Source organism: Dendrobates tinctorius, unplaced genomic scaffold, assembly GCF_039654945.1.
Source record: "Dendrobates tinctorius isolate UK_male_01 unplaced genomic scaffold, ASM3965494v1 ptg000064l, whole genome shotgun sequence".
NCBI lineage: Eukaryota > Metazoa > Chordata > Amphibia > Anura > Dendrobatidae > Dendrobates > Dendrobates tinctorius.
Window position 1 is genome coordinate 3,237,467 of NW_027361732.1, and position 8,708 is coordinate 3,246,174.

The window sequence follows — 8,708 nt, forward strand, 5'->3', positions numbered from 1 at the left end:
GTTTTTGTTTCTCTGCTCTTGCTCTCCTATCTGTCAAGAGAGGGGAGTCAAGGAGCATGTGGACAATGGCAGATGCCGATGCAATGCATGATAAGAAGTGAGGGGAAAGGAAGTTCCTGCACATATAGTGCTAGAAGAATGACGATGAAACTTAACCACCTGCCCAAAGAGATACAGAGCATGACATTGTCAACAGTTCCTAGACATATTAGACTGGTAGATATGCCAAAAGTAGTTTTAACTTCTTGTGAGGGAGCCAGACCATGCTTTTGTGTAGGTTTGGAATAAAAGCACATATAAGCCACGTCTTATTTCTCATTGGTCGTAGCAATATTGTCATGAACTTGAGAACCAGTTACAGGTAACATAAAATAATTGGTATATAAAAATAATCCGGCCTCCTCCACCCCTTAATAGCCAGCCAACACCCACCTTATTCCCCATAGCTCGTGACAGTCATGAATATGAGGAATATCAATCACCGGTATATGGAAAAATTGTCATAGGCATTAAAACACAATTGAGCTGGTGTTTTAGGGGTTTTCTAGGTGACAAATGAAAACCCTCTAAAAGCGTCCTGTTTGGGGGGGATTGATGAATTTCTGACCTCTTCTACCTCCACGTCCTCCTGCCTGAATATTTCAGATTGATAATGAGGTCTAGTTGGCTAGAAAAAAACTGTAGAAAATAATTATGTGATGATTAATTAAGATATTACATTCTGTAAAAAAGTTCACCAGAACTGGGCAGAAGTTCTCCACATTTACTTACTACAGGGATGTGTTGTGGGTGTAATACCGCAGAGTTGGGTACCACTATAACGCTGTGTGCTGTTATTTATTATTCAGATGTAGTATTACTTCATGTAGGGATTTGTATTATTGTCACTGTATGGCAGCACGAGTGCAGCAGCCCAGGTAGAGAGCAGCCAGGCTCCTCCTCACTGAGGCAGGTGCTAGGCAGATAGATTGGTGGGTGGAGCTTCTGGGCTAAAAATAGCTGTAACCGTTATTCCAGTCAGAGCTTCTAGTGGGCCGAACAAAGAGGGACTGACCAGAAAAAAAAACTGTAGGATAGGCTGAGAACTAGGACCCCTGAGGCAGATGGAGGTCCCTGGTCTGCACAGCACCCTCAGCCTACCAGAATACCACGCTGTGGACGCAGGAGAAGTACGGGCCAGGAGGGTGGTCCCCCATAAAGGAGATGGGAAAACAGGAATCCTACAACATAGTGTAGTGCATGCCGCGATTGTCAGCATACTACGGCCATAGTACGCCAATGCAAGTCTATGGGTTCGCTAAAAATACGCATTACACACGGACCACACATGTGACTTGCGAGAAATACGCACCCGGTGTCTTTTAGAAAAGCCGGCAATTCAGTGCGCGATACAGTAAACTCACACTGACAGGTTTAATAAAGAAAGAAAGAACAGATATATACACATATAGAATATATTATATATATATATATATACATACACACAAGTCATTGAGTTAAACATATACACTCACTGGCCACTTTATTAGGTACACCATGCTAGTAACGGGTTGGACCCCCTTTTGCCTTCAGAACTGCCTCAATTCTTCGTGGCAGAGATTCAACAAGGTGCTGGAAGCATTCCTCAGAGATTTTGGACCATATTGACATGATGGCATCACACAGTTGGCGCAGATTTGTCGGCTGCACATCCCTGATGCGAATCTCCCGTTCCACCACATCCCAAAGATGCTCTATTGGATTGAGATCTGGTGACTGAGGAGGCCATTTGAGTACAGTGAACTCATTGTCATGTTCAAGAAACCAATCTGAGATGATTCGAGCTTTATGACATGGCGCATTATCCTGCTGAAAGTAGCCATCAGATGCCTGTTCTTAGCTGAGAGGAGTGGTACCCAGTGTGGTCTTCTGCTGCTGTAGCCCATCTGCCTCAAAGTTCGACGCACTGTGCGTTCAGAGATGCTCTTCTGCCTACCTTGGTTGTAACGGGTGGCAATTTGAGTCACTGTTGCCTATCAGCTCGAACCAGTATGCCCATTCTCCTCTGACCTCAACATGGCATTTCCGGCCACAGAACTGCCGCTCACTGGATTTTTTTTCTTTTTCGGACCATTCTCTGTAAACCCTAGAGATGGTTGTGCGTGAAAATCCCAGTAGATCAGCAGTTTCTGAAATACTCAGACCAGCCCTTCTGGCACCAACAATCATGCCACGTTCAAAGGCACTCAAATCACCTTTCTTCCCCATACTGATGCTCGGTTTGAACTGCAGGAGATTGTCTTGACCATGTCTACATGCCTAAATGCACTGAGTTGCCGCCATGTGATTGGCTGATTAGAAATTAAGTCTTAACACACAGTTGGACAGGTGTACCTAATAAAGTGGCCAGTGAGTGTTTATATATATTTATATTTCACAGAGTTCTTCATAGCAGAATAGCCGCTAATTAAATTGTCGGCTTCTGTCAAATCATTCCCCAACCCGACATGAAATGACACAAGGTTTACATTCAGTAAAGCATTTCATTTCATGTTTTTTTATATGTCCCTGACTAATAATTAGATGCGGGTTTGTGTGCAAAATTTGGGAGTTGTAGTTGTTATTTTAAGGGGTTAATTCGTTGTTAAAAAATGCGTGGGCTTCCCATTGCCCTATAGCGGTGGGTTAATCTAACAAAGGGTTAATGTTACCTTACAATCGAATGGTGACATTAACCCTTTGTTAGATTAACCCACTCGCCACCACTATAGGGCAATGGGAAGCCCACACGTTTTTTAACAAAGAATTAACCCCTTAAAATAACAACTACAACTCCCAAATTTTGCACACAAACCCTCAGCTAATTATTAGTCAGGGACATATTAAAAAACATGAAATGAAATGCTTTACTGAATGTAAACCATGTGTCATTTCATGTCGGGTTGGGGAATGATTTGATAGAAGCCGGCAATTTAATTAGCGCCTATTCTGCTATGAAGAACTCTGTGAAATATAAATATATTTGTCTCAATGACTTGTGTGTATATATATATAGTGGGGAAAAAAAAGTATTTAGTCAGTCAGCAATAGTGCAAGTTCCACCACTTAAAAAGATGAGAGGCGTCTGTAATTTACATCATAGGTAGACCTCAACTATGGGAGACAAACTGAGAAAAAAAAAAATCCAGAAAATCACATTGTCTGTTTTTTTTTTCCATTTTATTTGCATATTATGGTGGAATATAAGTATTTGGTCAGAAACAAGCAATCAAGATTTCTGGCTCTCACAGACATGTAACTTCTTCTTTAAGAGTCTCCTCTTTCCTCCACTCATTACCTGTAGTAATGGCACCTGTTTAAACTTGTTATCAGTATAAAAAGACACCTGTGCACACCCTCAAACAGTCTGACTCCAAACTCCACTATGGTGAAGACCAAAGAGCTGTCAAAGGACACCAGAAACAAAATTGTAGCCCTGCACCAGGCTGGGAAGACTGAATCTCCAATAGCCAACCAGCTTGGAGTGAAGAAATCAACTGTGGGAGCAATAATTAGAAAATGGAAGACATACAAGACCACTGATAATCTCCCTCGATCTGGTGCTCCACGCAAAATCCCACCCCGTGGGGTCAGAATGATCACAAGAACGGTGAGCAAAAATCCCAGAACCACGCGGGGGGACCTAGTGAATGAACTGCAGAGAGCTGGGACCAATGTAACAAGGCCTACCATAAGTAACACACTACGCCACCATGGACTCAGATCCTGCAGTGCCAGACGTGTCCCATTGCTTAAGCCTGTACATGTCCGGGCCCGTCTGAAGTTTGCTAGAGAGCATTTGGATGATCCAGAGGAGTTTTGGGAGAATGTCCTATGGTCTGATGAAACCAAACTGGAACTGTTTGGTAGAAACACAACTTGTCGTGTTTGGAGGAAAAAGAATACTGAGTTGCATCCATCAAACACCATACCTACTGTAAAGCATGGTGGTGGAAACATCATGCTTTGGGGCTGTTTCTCTGCAAAGGGGCCAGGACGACTGATCCGGGTACATGAAAGAATGAATGGGGCCATGTATCGTGAGATTTTGAGTGCAAACCTCCTTCCATCAGCAAGGGCATTGAAGATGAAACGTGGCTGGGTCTTTCAACATGACAATGATCCAAAGCACACCGCCAGGGCAACGAAGGAGTGGCTTCGTAAGAAGCATTTCAAGGTCCTGGAGTGGCCTAGCCAGTCTCCAGATCTTAACCCTGTAGAAAACCTTTGGAGGGAGTTGAAAGTCCGTGTTGCCAAGCGAAAAGCCAAAAACATCACTGCTCTAGAGGAGATCTGCATGGAGGAATGGGCCAACATACCAACAACAGTGTGTGGCAACCTTGTGAAGACTTACAGAAAACGTTTGACCTCTGTCATTGCCAACAAAGGATATATCACAAAGTATTGAGATTAAATTTTGTTTCTGACCAAATACTTATTTTCCACCATAATATGCAAATAAAATGAAAAAAAAAAAAAACAGACAATGTGATTTTCTGGATTTTTTTTTCTCAGTTTGTCTCCCATAGTTGAGGTCTACCTATGATGTAAATTACAGACGACTCTCATCTTTTTAAGTGGTGGAACTTGCACTATTGCTGACTGACTAAATACTTTTTTTCCCCACTGTATATGCATTCTATGTGTTGTGAGGTAGCGCTGTCATGTAAGTAAGGGGTTCTCGCTTGCAGCGATCAAAAAACACATCCGGCACAGGATTTTCCAACAAATCATAGTCTATGAGGTTTATTCATCCTTCATAAACCTCCAGCAGCAATATACACAGCATTACAGGAGAGCGTCCATTATACAGGCTATTTAGCCCCAGGGTTATCTCACCCACGTCAGGGTTCCCATATGGCTGTTTCTCCAGGCCGCAGAAGTCCACTCACTCCTCAGGGACTCTCAGATACTGGCCGCCATTACACACACAGCCACTCCACAGGCTGCTGTTAGTGAGGAGATCCTTCTCCTCACGGGACCTTCCAAACTGGACCAATCAGGTCCCAGCATTCACTCCATGTGACCTAACCTGGCCACATTATATGGTCCATAGCCACGCCCACCGGGTCACATGACTATGACCTCACCACAGGTCCTTCACACAGACATATATACTTTACAATAGCATTCATAAACATACATATGTCTCTATCTCAAGGTCACCCACCTTGAGATACATAATGGCTCTTCAACCACTCACACTCTTGGGACATCCACACAGCGCCCCCTCGTGGACACAGTGGTCATTACACCACATACCTCCCCCCTATGTTCAAACTTGTGGGGTTGAACACACAACATCACACCAGGGTCTCGAGACCGGGCACGTATTGCACCTTGCCCCACAGGTCGAGAGAACTGTCTCCATTTGTCATACGGCCTCATCTCTACATTAGGCCTCCCCCGCCCCCCAGCGGTCATAATACCGGTCATTGTCTTTGACCCTCCAGTCACGGTCTGTCTGCATCATCAGACACTGTTTAGTCACCACACTGTTACAGTGCCCCTTGTCACCTGATCTTTCTCTCATTGACCGTCTCTCTCGGTTGGTGCGGTCATAAGTCTTAGTCGATCCTGCTGTCTGGCACGAGTCTGACTCAGTCAACATCTCACAGGAACTACAGCCCTTCAACCTCGTACGGTCTGTCGAATTGCCACTCGCTGACATTCTTCGGCCATCTGCCATGTCACTTCTTGGCGGTACCCCTGGGGTCCTTACATCTTGGTATGAAGGCGGCCGCCACCTGGTATTCCGCACTTCTTTATTAATCCGCTGGCGGTCCAGCTTCAACTGTTCAATCTCTTGCAGGTACCCCACTCTATACTCCAAGAGCAATTGAAAGTTCCTCAGGCTTTCCATGGAGCCAACCACCATCATGGGAATCCTTCCCACTTCACCAGACACCTGGTCTTCGTCATCAGGAGGGATCCTCACCCTCACCACACCGGAGACATTCACAAGGTCCTGCATCACCTTCCCGGACCTTCCAATGATTCTCCCAATCAGAGCTTTGGGTACCGGAACCACATCTTTCCTCAAACTCAACCGATCCATAGCCTCTCTTGCTATCTCTAGGCGTCGAGCAGCCTTCATATTACTCCGCCTAACCAATTGTTTGACACGTAGACACTGCAAATGCATCTCTTTCAGGACAGCTACTCGGTTTGATGTGTTTTCCCTGGCTGATACTATCACCAACTGCCGAGTCTCAGGTGCCCAGTGCACCTCACACGCTTTGACCGCCTCATGCACACCTTCCTCAGCACAGGCTTCTTGCATGTCTTCTGGTACATCAATTACAACCTTGAAGGTCGTGGACTTGCTCTCATCCTGGACAGATGGCTCTGGGTTCTCCACGGACACTTCCCTCAAGATATCTGTCATGACCGGATGACTGTCTTGTGCAGCTCTTGGCTCACCATCTTCCTGAGATTTACAGTCTTCAGGACCCTTTTCCAAGATGGGCTTTGGCAGTTCTGCCTTGCTATCAGTCGGGCACGGCCGCTGTACATCTTCGCCCCTCCACTTCTCCTGCAGAAGACCTTTTACTACTCCACTGAGTTCTTGCAGAACTTTATCTTTCTCCTCTGCCAGGTAGCGACGCTCATCCTCTCTCCTGAGAATCTCCTGTTGATGCTTCTCTTGGGCCTCTCTGAGCACCTCCATATCTTCCAACAGGGTCTTGTTCATGGTTTTACACGCTGACAGGTGACTTCTGAGCTCAGAGACTTCCTTCTCCAGCTCATCCACTCTGTGCTCAGCTGCTTGCCTTAGGACTCTTTCCCGTTCGACATGTTCTGTTACAGTCTCCTTTATCAGCTGTATCTCACGATCTTTGTTCTCTTTTGTCCATCACGTGTCGCACCACTACCTCTTTAATTATATCGTTAAAGGGTACCACTGGGTCAGTCACCCCAGTCGAGTGAACCCTCCAGTTACCGTCCAGCACCAATGTGTCTAGTCCAGTAGTCTCATCTCCCAGCCCACCATCTGTCTTATCACGAGACGTCAGGTCCGTCAGTTGGGCAGATGTACTTCTTCCTCTGGTCAGTTCTACCTCTGATCTGTCCATGTCAGGAGCCGTCACTGTCTCCGTGTCCGCTGGCCCCACAGTCGAAGCATCTCCATCATCCGACCAAATGTCATCAAACAAAAGAAAGTCCCGGCCCCTCTCCCAGGCATAGACTAAGTCCCGTGGTATCCCTCTACCTTGGCACTCACCACCTTTGGTCCCCTCAAACACTACTGTGTCTACTGCGTAGTTCACCGTGACCCCGTGTTTACAGTGAACCCTGACGTTTTTCTCGGTCAGAGAGAAAACGAGAGGAGTTCCTGTCAGAGTCACCTGACTCTGAGTCCAGCCGACCAAAGGCTCCTTCCCAGTGCAGCATCATTGTACACATCTGTGGCCCATCATTACTCCCCGGAAAGGATATTCCACATTCTGAAAAAGACCTGCACATACACTGCGGTACTCCAGACATACCTACTGAGACACCCAGTGCTGTCACTTCTTCACACTTGGCCACTTTCTGGACCACCACCCCACTTTGGGTTGCCACTCCAATTTGGGTCACCGCCCCCTTTTGGGACCCCACCCCTTTTTGGGTTACCACTCCAATTTGGGTCACCGCCCCCTTTTGGGTCACCGCCCCCTTTTGGGATTTCCCCATGTCCGTCCTGCAGAACCTCTTAAGCCACAGTTCACACAGTACAGTTTGTCTTTTAACGATACCACACAAGTCTTTGCTGGCACCACCACAGCTCCTGCTGTCATTGATCACCGGCACCTCCGGCTGCTGTTCACACACACACACACAGCGGCTGGTGTCACTGCAGCTCCTGCTGCGCCATCTTCGTGGACCCGCCGATCCACCGGAAGCCGCTTGTCACCTTCGTAACCCCGCCGGGTTACTGGAAACCGCTTGTCACCCTCAAAGATAAAAAAACCCACAAAAGCGCGCCCATAGGGCCTTACCAGTGCAGGTATAATGGGTTATGAAGCAATGATACAGGGTACTCACCCTTAATAGTTGTGTAAAGCCACAACTACTGTATCCGCTTAGTCACATGCAATAAAGCTGCAGCAGGATGGTGTAGACAGACAGCGTCTGCTACCAATGCTCCCAGGGCAGATCCCTTAAAGAAAACACCAGGTCCTTGTGCTGCGAGACCTTCGTGACCCCACTGAGCCACAGCAAGCACCTTCAGGTTTTGCAGAGGAAAAGAAAAAAAAAAAAAACACATGCACAGTCTCTCACATGTCCTGTTCGTGTGCCACTCAGGACGTACCGTCTCCGCCTGAGACCGTCCACCACACAGGGCACACCGGGTGCTATTCAGGGAGCCGACCCTCCTCCCAGGGTCTCCCAACACACCGGCCTCACCAGGTCCAGGGGCTCAGCGGGTGCTATTCAGGACATCCGTCTCGGCCTGAGACTGCCCAACACTTAAGCCTCACCAGGTCCAAGGTCCTACCATGTGCTCCAGGGCTCCTCCCAACACTGACCCTCCAGGACCTTGCTCACTGAACCCTCCAGGAACACAGTCTTTACCACTGACCCAGGTCAGTAAAACACTTTTTTTTTTTTTTTTTTTTTTTTCCCTTCTTTCCCGACCGGCACCTGCTGGCTGCGCAGGTTCTCGGACCTCTCTACCGCAGAGGTATCTTATAAGTCTTTGCCAC

General features: G+C 46.9%; 1 protein-coding gene across 1 annotated transcript in view; it reads right to left on the reverse strand.

Moving 5' to 3' along the window:
* NUDT15 (nudix hydrolase 15) overlaps positions 1 to 4,980 on the reverse strand; it is a 56,160-nt gene extending 51,180 nt beyond the window's left edge. The window contains exon 1 of the mRNA XM_073580249.1: positions 4,858 to 4,980. The gene's annotated coding sequence lies outside the window, so the exon portion shown is untranslated. The remainder of the gene's footprint in view (positions 1 to 4,857) is intronic.
* Between the last annotated feature and the right edge of the window lie 3,728 nt (positions 4,981 to 8,708).